The sequence below is a fragment of the Rhinolophus hipposideros genome (assembly GCF_964194185.1).
Source record: "Rhinolophus hipposideros genome assembly, chromosome: 8".
NCBI lineage: Eukaryota > Metazoa > Chordata > Mammalia > Chiroptera > Rhinolophidae > Rhinolophus > Rhinolophus hipposideros.
The window spans coordinates 65663134-65677904 of record NC_138054.1 but is presented as its reverse complement, the minus strand read 5'-3'; positions in this window follow the sequence as shown (position 1 = coordinate 65677904).

The following is a 14771-nucleotide window of genomic DNA, read 5'->3' as shown; positions in this document are numbered from 1 at the left end:
GGAGAAAGAAAAATACCATATGATCTCATTTATATGTCAAACCTAAAGAATAAAATAAATGAACAAACAAAACAGAAACAGACTCACAGATACAGAGAACAAACTGATAGTTACAAGATGGGAGGAAGTTTGGGGGGCTGGGTGAGAAAGGTGAAGGGATTAAAAAGTACAGATTGGTAGTTACAAAGGAGTCATGGAGATGTGAAGTACAGTATGAGGAATATAGTCAATAATTGAAAAAACTATGTATGGTGTCAGATGGGTGCTAGACTTATCAGGGGTATCACTTCATAAATTATATAAAAGTCTAACTATTGTGCTGTACACCTGAAACTAATATAAAATAATATTGAATGTTAACTATAATTTAAAAATAGTCACAGGGATAAAAAGTACAGCATAGGGAATGTAGTCAATAATATTGTAATAACTATGTACAGTGTCAGATGGGTAATAGGCTTATTGGAGCTATCACTTTGTGAAGTCTATAAATGTCTAATCACTATGTTGTTTTGTACACCTGAAACTAATAAAAAAAAGATTTCATGTAAATAGTAACCAAAAGAGAGTAGAAGTGGCCATATTTATATCAGACAAAATAGATTTTACTATTTTGTGTCAAATACTGTCACAAGAGACAAAGAAGGGCATTACATAATGATAGAAGGTTCAGTTCACCAGGAAGATACAACAGTTTTAAATGTGTATGCACTTAACATTAGAGCACTGTAACATATAAACCAAACATTTTCAGAACTAAAGAGAAAATTAGACAGTAACACAATAATAATAGGGTACTTCAGCACCCCAATTTGATAATGAATAGAACAACAGACAGAAGATCAGTACAAAAACAGAGGACCTGAACAACACAGTAAGCCAAATGGACTTAAAATGTGTAGAGAGAACATTCCCCAAACATAAACAGAATACATATTCTTCTCAAGTACACAGGGAACATCTCCCAGGTTAGATCATAGGTTAGGCCACAAAACAAGTCTTAAGAAAAAATTGTTTAAATTGAAATCATACCAAGTTTCTTTTTTTTCCTGACTACAATGTGTTGTCACACAGCAGCCTAGCTGACAGTCCCCCCGTGTCTTTCCTTGAGGAAAGAAAAGTCTGTGAGACTGTGGCTTTTTGGGGCTTTGCTTATCTCAGTGTTTTACACTTTATGTCTCTCTGTTTGGTCCCCAAAAGATGGTTTGCAGTCAAAGATGGGTAAGATATCTCATGTGAGATACAACCTGAGACAGGCGGAACTGAGTGGGGACCCCCAATGAGCTGCCTTAGAAAATCCGGGAAGGAGCCTTGCCTCCCCTTCCCCCCTGCCTGGGAAAAGCCATTACTGACTCTGGCTTTTCCTCTCTCACCTGATTGTGAGAGAAGTCATGAGGGCAATAAAGATCAGTTCTCTCCACTTATCTCAATGGAACTGTTACAGCATGAGAGACTTGTCCCAGGGAGGTGCGTACCTCACCTAAGTCATCACAAGACTTTCTGCTCCGGCTGCTTGGGGACAAAGATAATTGGTTTGATTCAGTTTTGTGACACGATGTATGAGATTCACAGACTGTGGAAAAGATAATGCTGCTTCCTTATATGATTATCAATAAAAGCCACCGGTTGGCCTGATTCGGGGCAGTCTCTGGGACTGCGAGACCCCCTGGCCTTCTGAGATTTAACTGCATTAAGTCTCTCTTCCTTTCTTCCTTCCTTTCTTTCTTTGATTTTATTGGGGAAGGGGAACAGGACTTTATTGGGGAACAGTGTGTACTTCCGGACTTTTTCTTTTTTTCCAAGTCAAGTTGTTGTCCTTTCAATCCTAGTTGTGAAGGGTGCCATTCAGCTTCTGTCTTAGTTGTGGAGGGCGCAGCTCAGCTCCAGGTCCAGTTGCCGTTTTCTAGTTGCAGGGGGCACAGCCCACCATTCCTTGCAGGAGTCCAACCAGCAAACTTGTGGTTGAGAAGACACGCTCCAACCAACTGGGCCATCTGGGAGCTCAGCGGCAGCTCAGTTCAAGGTGCCGTGGTCAATCTTACTTGCAGGGAGCGGAGCCCACCATCCCTTGCGGGACTTGAGGAATTGAACTGGCAACCTTGTGGTTGAGAGCCCACTGGCCCATGTGGGAATCAAACCGTCAGCCTTCGGAGTTAGGAGCATGCAGCTCTAACCACCTGCGCCACTGGGACGGTCCTGTTTCTTTCTTAAAACCTAACCCATGCCACCCCTTCTTGTATCCTCACTGCCCGTATTGCGCTGGACGCAACAACAATGGAATTAAACTGGAAATCAGCAACAGAAGGAAAATTGGAAAATTCACAAATATGTGGAAAATAAACAAAACGCTCTTGAACAATCAATGAATCAAGAAAGAAATCACAAGGGAAATCAGAAAATATCTTGAGACAATGAAAATGAAAACAACATTTAGGGGATGCAGGAAAACAGTACTAAGAGGAAAGCTTATAGCTACATTGGAAAAAAAAAAGATCTCAAATCGACAATCTAACTTTGTCCTCAAGGAACTAGAAAAAAGAAGAAGAAACTAAACCCAAAATTATCAGAAGGAAAGAAATAATAAAGATTAGAGCAGATATAAATGAAATAGAGATTAGAAAAACAACAAAACTAAGAGTTGGTTTTTTGAAATGATCAACAAAATTGACAAACCCTTAGCTAAACTAAGTAACAAAAATCAGAAATGAAAGAGTATGTGACATTATGATACCACAGAAATAAGACGGCTCTTAAGAGACTACTATGAACAGTTACACACCTGTTGGATAACTGGATAACCTAGAAGAAATGGATAAATTCTTGGAAACATACAACCTACCAAGACTGAATAGAAAATCTGAACAGACCAATAACTACTAAGCAGATTGAGTCAGTAATCGAAGTGCTCCCAAGAAAGGAAAGTCCAGAACCAGATGGCTTCATGGGAGAATTCTACCAAATATTTAAAGAAGAATTAAAATTAATCCTTCTCAAATTCTTGCCAAAAACCTGAAGGGGGAAGAACACATCCAAACTCTTTTTATGAGGCCAGCATTACCCTGATACCAAAGCCAGACAAACACTAGTACAAGAAAACTACTGAATGTGATGCAAAAATCCTCAACAAAATATGAACAAACTGAACTCAATAGCACATTAAAAGTATTATACAACATGACCATGTGGGATTTACCCCAGGGTACATGATTCTTAAACATATGAAAATCAATAAATGTAATAAATCACTAACAGATGAAAGACAAGAATCACATGAGCACCTCAGTTGATTCAGGAAAAGCATTTGACAGAGTTCAACACTTTATCATGATAAAAACACACAACAAACTAGGTATAGAAGGAATCTATCTCAACATAATAAAGGCCATATATAAAAAGCCCACGGGGAATATCATCCTCAATAGTAATAAACTGAAAGCTTTTCCTCTAATTTTCGGAACAGAGCAGGGATGCCTACTTTCGACATTTTTATTTAACATAGTACTTGAAGTCCTAGCCAGAGAAATGAAATAGGTAGATAGATAGATAAAAAGCATCCAAATTCAATAGGAAGAAATAAAATGATCTTTGTTCACAAATGAACTTACATGTAGAAATCCATGACGACTCCATAAAAACAACTGTTAGAACTAATAAATACAGTAAAGTTGCAGAATAGAAAAATCAATATACAAAAATCAGTTGCATTTCTATGCATTAATAGTGAACTAACTGAAAAGAAAATTAAGAAAGCAATTCCATGTACAACATTATTAAAAAGAATGAAATATTTAGGAATTAACTTGACAAAGGAGGCAAAAGACTCATACACTGAAAACAACAAAACATTGCTGAAAGAAGTTAAAGTAGACACAAACAAATAGAACATCTCATGTTCATGGATTGGAAGAAAATATTGTTAAGATGTCCATTCTACCCAAAGTGATATACAGATTCAAAGCTATACCCACCAAAATCCTGGAATGTTCTTACAAAAATAGAAAAACAACCCTAAAATTCATATGGAACCACAAAAGACCCCCAAAAGCCAAAGCAATTTTGAGAAAGAAGAACAAAGATAGAGGCATCATATTTTTTTGATCAAAAACAGTCAACTGCGTCCCTGTCCCCGCCTCCGTCCATCTGTTTCTCTCCCTCCCTGTCCTCGTCCCCTTCTTCCTCTCTCTCTCCGACCCCTCGACCCGCCCTCGGTCCCAAAAAGAACAAACAAACAAACAAAAAAACAGTCAACTGATCTTTGACAAAAGAGCCAACAATACACAATGGAGAAGGATAGTTTCAACAAACGGTGTTGAGAAAATTGGGTATCGCATGCAAAAGAATTAAACTGGACCTTTATCTTACACCATACACAAAATTCAACTCAAAATGGATTACAGGCTTAAATGTAACATCTGAAACTTAAAGTCCTAGAATAAAACACAGGGGAACAGCTTCTTGACATTGGTCTCGGTAAATTCTTGGATATGACACCAAAATCACAGACAACAAAAGCAAAAATAGTCAAGTGGGACTACATCAAACTAAAAAGCTCTGAACAGTAAGGACACTATCAACAAAATGAAAAGGTAGCCTACAGAATGGGAGAAAATATTGCAAGCCCTATATTTGATAATGGCCTAATATCCAAAATACGTAAGGAACTCCTACAACTCAGTTGCAAAAAAGCTCTATTAAAAAATGGGCAAGAGCGTGGCTGGATGGCTCAGTTGGTTAGAGTGCAAGCTCTTAACAACAAGGTTGCCTGCAACCTTGCAACTAAGTTTGAAAATGAAGACTGGACTTGGAGCTGGGCTGCGCCCTCCACAACTAGATTGAAGGACAACGACTTGGAGCTGATGGGCCCTGGAGAAACACACTGTTCCCCAATATTCCCCAATAAAAAAATTTTTATAAAAAAGGGCAAGAACTTAAACAGATATTTCTCCAAAGAAAACATACAAATAGCCAACAGAAACTATATGAAAGGTGCTCAACATCACTAATCAATAGGGAAATGCAAATCAAAACCACAATTAGTTGTTACCTAACTAACACCTTTGATAGAATGGCCACTACCAAAAAAGAAAACAAGTATCAGTTGGTGAGGAAGTGCATAGTGGATAGATTGGAATCCTGTACACTGTTGGTGGAAATACAAAATGGTACAACCACTATGGAAAATAGTATGAACATTCCTCAAAAAATTAAAAATTGAACTACCATGTGATCCAGTAATCCCATTCTAGGTATATATTTAAAAGAATTCAAAGAAGGATCTCAAAGAGATATCTACACTCCCATGTTCATTGCAGTGATATTCGCCATAGCCAAGATATGGAAACTACCTAAATGTCCATTAATGTACAATAGATAGACAATGTAATATATACATACAACGGTGTATTAATCAGCCTTAGAAAGGAAGGAAATCCTGCCATGTGCAACAATATGGATGAACATTGAGGACATTATGCTAAGTGAAGTAAGCCAGTCACAGTAGGATAAATACTGCATGATTCCACTTATCTAAAATAATCAAGTTCAAGTTCATGGAAGCAGAGAGTAGAATGGTGATTGCCAAGTGCAAAGGGAATGGGGAGGTATTGTTCAATGGGTATGAAGTTTCAGTCACACAAAATGAATAAGTTCTAGAGACAACATAGTGCCTATAGTAACAATACTGTTTGCACACTTACAGTTTGCTTAGAAGGTCAATCTCAAGTGTTCTTACCACAATAAATAATTAAATAAGTGAATGAAATGTAAGGGCACAGAAAGGTTAAAAGTAAAAGGATTTAAAAAGATATTCCAGGCAATTACTTACCAAAAGAAAGTCAGTATGTAGTCATGTTAATGTGAGAAATCAGGCAATAAGGGAAAAAATAGTACTCAGGTTAAAAAGGGCCACATAATAATGAGGTATAATTCATCAGAAATGTATAACAATCCTGAAGCTATAAGCACCTAATAAAGCCTCAGAAGTTATGTGTAGCCTTGTTACTTCTGGGTGGAAGCTCTAAGAAGCAGTGTGTGTTTTGCCACATGCTCTCGTTTCCCTCCGCCACGGCAATCAGGACTGTCCAGACACTGCCTTCTCTGTCACCCCGGGTCCTAGAGTCAGGATGAAGAAAATACCACTAGCTAATTTGTGATGCACATGGAACACGAGCAAGAAATAAATCTGTAATGGGTTGTTTGTTTTGACAGTTTTATGGAGTTATAATTGGCATACAATAAACTACACATACTTAAAGTGAACAGTTTGATAAGTTTCGACACGGGTATGTACCTGTAAATCCATCACCACAATCAAGATAATAAACACATCCATCATCCCCCAAATGTCCTCCTGCTTTTGGTGATCCCTCCCTCTCATCTTCACCCTCCATGTGGTTCCAGGTGACGATGGAATCTGCTTTGGTCACAGAAAATGTGCTTGCATTTTCTGGAATTTACATAAACAGACTCATACAGTATGTACTCTTGTTTGTTCTTTCACTCAGCATAACTATTTTGAGGTTCATGCCAAAACTTCTGGTCTTTGAAAGACATTGTTAAGAGAATAAAAAGACGAGTGGGTGGGGGTGTGACTATGGAGTAGCACAAGGGAGATCTTTGTGGTGACAGAATAGTTCTGTATCTTGATTGTGGTTACACAAATGTGATCAAATCACAGAACTATACATACACATCGTAGCAATGGCATATTCCTGGTTTGGATAGTGTCTCATAATTGTGTAAGCTACAACTGTGAGATAATAGAAAATGTATATTAGTCTCTGCCCCCGGTTCCTGGTGCAGAGCTCCTAAAGCCCTTCTACAATTTCCTAAGTGAAATTGCACTATGAGCATCTTTTGATCTAATATTGGGTCTTTGACCGCTGTTCCTGACACAGTGCACTAAATTCTTTGGAATTTCCGGGGTGATACATGTGTCTTTCGTTCTAATGAGGTGACTCTGGGTGGGCTCCTGGATGGGGAATGGTCACCAGAAAGACCAAGCCATGATTAGAAGCTTGGAATTTTCAGCCTCCCCCACCCCACCCCTAGAGAGTAGAAATGTAGTTAATAATTGATCATGCCTACATAAGGAAGCCTCCATAAAATCCCAATCGCATGGGGCTCGGGGAGCTTCCACATGGGTGAACACATCAATGTCCCAGGAGGGTGATGTACCCAACTCCATGGGACAGAAGCACCTGTGCTCAGGGCCCCCCCAGACCTGCCCTACTCGTATGCATCTCATCCGGCTGTTCATCTGTATCCTTTATTATATATATCCTTTCACAAACTGGTAATATGTTTCCCTGAGTTCTGTGAGCCGCTCTAGCAAATAATTGAATCCAAGGGGGAGGAGATCATGGGAACCTCTGATTTATGGCCAGGTCGGACGGAAGTTGTGGGTAACCTGGGGACCTAACTTGTGATAGGCATCTGAAGGAGGGGGCAGTCTTGTGGAACTGAACCCTTAACCTCTGGGATCTGGTGCTATCTTCAGGTAGATTGGGTCAGAATTGAGTTAAATGGTAGGACACCCAGCTGGTGTGGCAGGGAATTGATGGTTGTGGGGAAAGCCCTCCACACTTCTGGTGTCAGAAATGTTGTGGGTACAGTACTGAGTGTAAGAATAAAGGAGAAACACAGGAGGAAAACTAAAATTTTCTAACTCAATAACCATTGGGGAAAACTGGGTGATGGGTATACATGGCCTCTGTGCTATCTTTGCAACTCCTATGAATCTAAAATTATTTCAAAACAAAAAATTTTAAAGACAAAAACATGCTTTCTAAAATAAATGGTGTTTGGACAATTATCGATTAAGGAGAAAATAAAATCGGATCCTTATCTTACAATGTAAGTCAATTCCTAGAGTATTAAAGACCTTAATATAAATAGAAATTAGAGAAGATAATATAGAAGATTGTCTTTGTGACTGCAAGATAGGGGAAATATTTCTTAATCTGGTCAAAAAAGGAACAAACCAAAAGGAAGAAAATTATGTCGTTAGAGCTAGAAAAGAAGGCAATAGTTCCCAATCTTGGCTGCACATTAGAATCACTTAGGGAGCTTTGAAAAATCCTGATGCCCAGGTCACACCCAGAACAATTGCATCAGAATCTTGAAAGAAGAGTGGAAAGGCCTCAGTAGTTTTGAAAGAATAATTGCATTAAAATATCTTGAGAGCTCAAGAATCCACTCAAATTGTGACACAAGTTTCCTTTCTTGCACCCTGGGTGAGGTTACAAACTTTGATCAGATAAATTACAGAAGAGTGTAATTTGAACCCAGGAGAAGGATATGGACTAGAAGTCCCCCGTTGTTATGGTGACTATTAAAAAGGGCTCACTGTATCCACATGTGGCTCAGGTAGAATCATCCTGGAGGCCTGCAAAGCTCAGGTCCTGCTCTCCAGTTCATGCCTCTGACTAATAATGACCTTATTGTGTTAATATATTGTCAACCTAATAGCTTTAACTTGTTTAAGATGTCAACCTCAGCCTTCCTGAGAAGGTAACTATATATCACAGCCATGAATTGTTGAGCCAGTCACTTCGACGTGGCCCCCCAGATGGTAACTCTATCATGGTTGTGAATTGTTGACCCAGTAATCTGAACTCCCTGGCGATGCTAGAACTTCTTTCTCAGTAAGTGGCTTTTCAAACCCGAAAAGGCTTAGAATTAAATATAGAGATGATAAATAAATCAAACCTATCATATTAATAGTTTCATGTTTAAAATAAGTGTGTGTGTGTATGTGTGTGTGTGTCGGGTAGGGGAGTACTTAAAGTATAATTCTGAAAAAACAAGGCATATTGAAGATTCTGGTCAATTAGCCTCATTCAATATATTAGATCTACTAGATGTAAGAAAATTTAGCTAAGTTTGTAACTTGTATTGGACTATTTAACAACTAGATCTACTAGATTTATGATATATATATAAAAAACAAATTTTTGTTAAGTCCCTGGGAAGGATTTGCTCATTAGGAATGAAAGTTGATTGATCAGGCATATAAAGGGTGTAAAATGAAAAGAGAATATAGTAAATTTACAAATTCAGTTTAAAATGCTTAACAGAATTACATTTTATAAGTTAAAAAATGGGATCAATTGTTTAACAGAGTTTCGATTGTTCTACCTGAGTTACTTGAACAATAACAAAAGATCCCCTTAAACCTAATTATTTTTATATAAATATAAGCAATTTATAAATACAGTAATATATTTGACATTGAACTTTCAGGGCTGGTCCGGTGGCTCAGGCAGTTGGAGCTCCGTGCTCCTAACGCCGAAGGCTGCTGGTTCGATTCCCACATGGGCCAGTGGGCTCTCAACCACAAGGTTGCCAGTTTCACTCCTGCAAGGGATGGTGGGCTGCGCCCCCTGCAACTAACAATGGCAACTGGACCTGGAGCTGAGCTGTGCCCTCCACAACTAAGACTGAAAGGACAATAACTTGACTTTGAAAAAGTCCTGGAAGTACACACTATTATCCAATAAAGTCCTGTTCCCCTTCCCCAATAAAAAAAAAAAAATCTTAAAAAAAAGGAAAAAGAAATTGAACTTTTAAGGTTTATATAAAAATCAAGGTTTTGAGTTTGTAGATGAAAAATTTTAATATTCATTTAAAACCCAAGATGCTGTAAAAAAGTCTTTTGTGCTTACGAAACCTTTCCTCAGACTGAAAACAAAAATAACACGGACACTGTTATTATCTGCATTTAACAGATGAAGAAACTGAAGCTTAGAAAGGTTAAGAAAGCAGCAATCAACTCCAGGCATGTGGCTCTAAAGACTGTGCTCTTTCTTAGCCAGTGTGCATGTGGTTTTTCTGCCAGATCAACCCCCTGAAAAGTCAAGTGACTTCAGAACAATCAAATAAAATGCTTCGAAGTGATTTACTTAGTGGAAGCCAATATGTATTATAGGTTGACTTTATAGCTAAGCAATCCACTTCGGCTCAAGGAAAGAGACTTTATTGGCTCATGTAACGGAAAAGTCTGGCTGCAAGCAGGGTTGCTATAGACTCAATCCTGCTTCTGTCGGTCTCCCGTCTGTGTTGGCTCAATTCAGACAGGCTTTCTTTTTCCTTGTGATGCAAGATGATTGAAGCTTTCTCTGGGCTCAAGTACAATTAAAGAATGTGGCCGTCTCTCTCCCAACTGTTCCCACAAAATCACGGCCTTTCATTGACTCAGATTAATTTCTCGGTCTATTCTGGACCCAACCACTGTGAGTGACTGGAGCAATATGATATTTTAACTGGCCATGCCTGGAGTCAGGCGTGATTGGATGACAGGCAGCAAAAACAGACAGATGTTCACCACAATGGGCAAACTTATCTTTCTTTTTTTTTTCAGAAGTTAGAAAATTTATTCCAGAAGAAAGGCCCCGGCAGAGAAATTCCAAACTTATTTTTCTTACTTCAAGTTCTCTGGAGTACCTCACTATATCAGTCACATTTGCTGCTGACACACATTCCTTTTAGCCAAGAATCACGACACACTATAACTTAATTGTGTATCTTTTATTCTTCCCATGACTGCATTTTGAGGGCAGAGGTATCTGTTTTGCCTTTCTTCAGGGACTGAGATAAAAGCTGTTTGGGGACTTGTTTTAATGAATGAAACCCAGGTTATGGGAGGCTGAGTTTGTTACCTCAGAAAAGAAATAAAGAAAAATGAAGGTGAAAAAGGGTTTCATGGTATTGTGCATGGTAGCTATGTTGTATAAGGAGGGAAAGTCAAATTCCCCAAACATATATTGATAACTTCTTTGTTAGGCTGATCCCTGTTAGAGACAGTGTTCCACTGGCCTTCAAGGAGCAACCAGTCTAGAGGAAGACAGAGATGGAAGGTATCGGTTATTGTGATTTGCTTCTGGTCCAGATTTAGATTAGGATGGACCACCACAGCGTCCTTGATAATGAGCCCTGGAGAGCGCTAGGGTTGTCATGTGTATCATGTGTAATGATGGTTGGGTTTAAGTTTTTCACTTTCCTTTTATTGAGCACCCCATTCGAATTCCTGATACCCAAGGCCTATGGCATGGGGACAGGTAGGTCAGGAGCTTCCCAGAATAGGCCCATGTCCTGGAGCAGGGTTACACCCATGACTCTGTTAACAGTATGAAGAACCTAGCCTCAAATAGACTCAGATACCTACCAAACCACAGACATAGGGGGCAGACTGGGTCAAAGCAGACACCCAGTGAACAGCGTGTCCACAGACACGGAGGGGTAGCGCTCAATTCCATAGGGAGGGTGTGTGGGGAGCCTAGGCTTGAGACTCTGTGAAGTAGAGTTGCTCACACTTTTTGCTTTGGCTGTGTAGAGGAAGGATGTCTTTAACAAACTGCACCCATTCTGAGAGCCTGACTCTGGTCATTCAGAAGCCAAGGCTTGCTTAGGTAGTGTGGAAAACATGAGCAGAGATGCAGAAAGCCATTGAGACTGTATGAGCAAACAGCTCATTTTTTTCCCTCCTATCTTCCCAAAAGGAGAGGCTAGTGAGAGAAGGCAGCCCACTATGACACACCTTTCTCAGTAGGCCTGAGCTAAATAAAGATAGAGCGCTTCTTTTGAGAACAAAGACGGAACAGCCTATCCTCCCGACCAAATGCAAACCCTGCTGCTGCAATATGGGGGCCCAGGACAGCTGTCTATCCCTCATTACTCAAGTCCTGCCAGACAATTACCTTGACTCAGATGCCCCAAGCTGGGGATGGGAGAGACCCAGTATAGGGAGCTGGCACCTTGACAGCATATCAGGGGCAGAGTTAAGAACCAAAACTCAGGGGGCCTGGTGGCTCAGGTGGTTGGAGCTCCGTGATCCTAATACCAAAGGCTGCCGGTTCAATTCCCACATGGGCCAGTGGGGTCTCAACCACAAGGTTGCCAGTTCGACTCCTACAAGGGATGGGTGGGCTGTGTCCCCTGCAACTAACAACGGCAACTGGACCTGGAACTGGGCTTCGTCCTTCATAACTAAGACTGAAAAGAACAACAACTTAACTTGGAAAAAGACCTGGAAGTACACGCTGTTCCCCAATAAAGTCTTCTTCCACTTCCCCAATAAAATCTTTAAAAAACAAAACAAAAAAAGAACCAAAACTCCAAGGGGAGCCAGAGGGATAGTAATCTGGACCTTCCAGTAAAGTGGTCTTCACACTGGGTATGCATACTCTTGGGGGTTCACAAAACTTTCCAAGAGGTGTGTGAGCATATTTAACTTAAAGGGGATCCATGTAAAGACCCTCAACTTCCATGTCCTCTTTACAAAAATTGATCTAAGAGGACAGATAACAGCAAGACAGTGGAATTGGAAGCCCCAGATTTCCCCCAGAGAGACACTGACTTAACAATAATATACAGTCCAAAAAGCCTTTATGAGAATTCCAGAACCCAGTTGATAAGTCACAGTACTCAGGCAACCTAAAAGCCAAGAAAAGCTGCATTGAAACAGGTAAGAGGAACCATTTCATTTCACCCGTGATAGACCTTCTCCCTAGCTGGGACAGCTTGGTGTGCCCAGAAGTAGACTAGAAATCATACAATGTCTGCTCTCAGACCATAAAGGAATTAAACCAGAAATCAATAACAGAAAGGTAGCTGGATAATCCCAAAATACATGGAGCTTCAAGTATTAAATGAACTTCAAATAAGAAAAAACTTCTAAACAAAACATGGGTCAAAGAAGAAATCTCAAGAGAAATGAAATATTTTCAAGTAAATAAAAATGAAAACAACTTGTCAAAATTTGTGCTTTGAGGGAAATTTATAGCATTGAATGAATGCATTAGAAAAGCGGAAAGATCTAAATTGAATAATCTCCAGACCACAATGGTACTTCATGAGAAACTTTGAGTAAAGCCTGTTGGCACAACACTTTTGAAAATGCAAAACACCAAGAGATCTTGTACTCTCTGATTAGAAAGAAAGGAGAGAGATGGGTGAATATATACCTACCAGTTTTTATAAGTGTGGTTAACTCTATACTTATTCTTTATAGTGTACTTATTTCTAGCTTAGAGACCAATTGAATTTCCTTAGTAAGAAAGGCAACAAAATCCCTGTAATAGTCAGAAGTTTGTTTTCATAATTATCCTCTATGGGTTGTTGTAAACTTACAACTGTATTTTTATTATAGAAAACTATGTATGTTGCAATGTGGGAATTGTGTTGGTCCCGTCAATGTTGTGAAAGATGCTAGGAGGTTGGATTTGCTCAGTAACCCTACGATAACACTAACCTGCTAAGCATAACTGTTTATTATAATTAACACAAAATATCAAAACTGTGAAGTTTCTTCTTACATTAAAACAAACAAACAAACAAACAAACCCAAAGTTCTCGTGTGATTTATGAGGCCCTACGTGGTCTAGTGTCTTGCTACCTCTCTGACCTCATCTACCTGTCACACTGGTCCAGCTGCCTGGTCTCCTCGCTAGTTGTCCAATGCACCAACCATGGTACTGCCTTTGCACCTTTGAACTTGCAGTTCCCTTGGCTTAGAAAAGCCTTGTCCCCACATATGTGTATGATTTGTTCCCTTACTTCATTCAAGTCTGTGTTCAAATACTCCCTCAAGGAAGGCTTTCAAATTATCTCTTCTAAATCTGACCCATCTACCTCTGCCCTCACAATCCATCATCCTATATCCTTTTGTTTGCCCTTTCCCCCTTATAACACAAATCACCATCTGACACTTTATTATACATTTGTTGATTCCTTATTGGTTTTTTCCCACTAGAATGTAAGCTCCATGAAGGCAAATCTTTGTTTACTGCTGTATTCCCAGCACTAGAATAATGGCTGGTGCCCAGTAGGTGCTCAGTAAATGAATCAAGTGAAACTAATAAAAAAAGATTGGAGTTCCATGAGAGGACAGCTGCAAACCCTGCACCAGGTGGTTTAACAGATGTTGACCAGCAGAGCCAGAGATGACCTTGAGAATGGAAGAAGTCCCTGGAAATTCACAGAAATATTGGGGGTGAGCACCAGACTTTCTGAAAAGGGTGGAAGGGGGAATAAGGAGTAATTCCTGCTGACACCTTCATTACACATACATTATCTTATTTCATCCTAATATCACAACAGATGAGGAAACTGAAGATCAGAAAGGTGACGTGGCTTACCCAAGGTTATTCAGCGGAGTAGCAGAGCAGGAATCTAAAATAAGCTCTGACTCTAGAAACCTGTTCTTTCCAAGATACCACATAGCTTAGGATAAAGTTTGGAAAAGAGTGCGTGCTCAGTTAAGGAACAGTTAAAGGAATGAACAAGCACTTCATAAAGTGACAGTTAATTTGGTCTTTTTGATATCAAACAGCCTTATGGAGACCAAAGGCAGACCAGGAGAAAGAAGAAGCTTGAACAAAAAGCTGTAGGATTAGACAGGAGCTGTTCAGGGAACACTGAGTACATCAGTTTGGCTGCAATTTAGGGCACTGAAAGCGTGTTTGGGAGATAAGGTCTCTAAAGACCAGAACATTAAAGATCTTGTCTGCTGGGTTAAGAAATTTGGGCTTTACCCTGAGACAGTGGGGAGCATTAAGCGGTACAGTAACATGATCAGACACTAATTTAGGAAGGTCAATCTGGGGTGCGGGGGCAGGGTTACCAAATGCCATGTTTCCTCGAAAATAAGACCTTGCCGGACAATCAGCTCTAATGCGTCTTTTGGAGTAAAAATTAATATAAGAACCGGTCTTATATTATATTAGACCCGGTATTATATCATATATTATACTATATACCGGTATTATATTTAT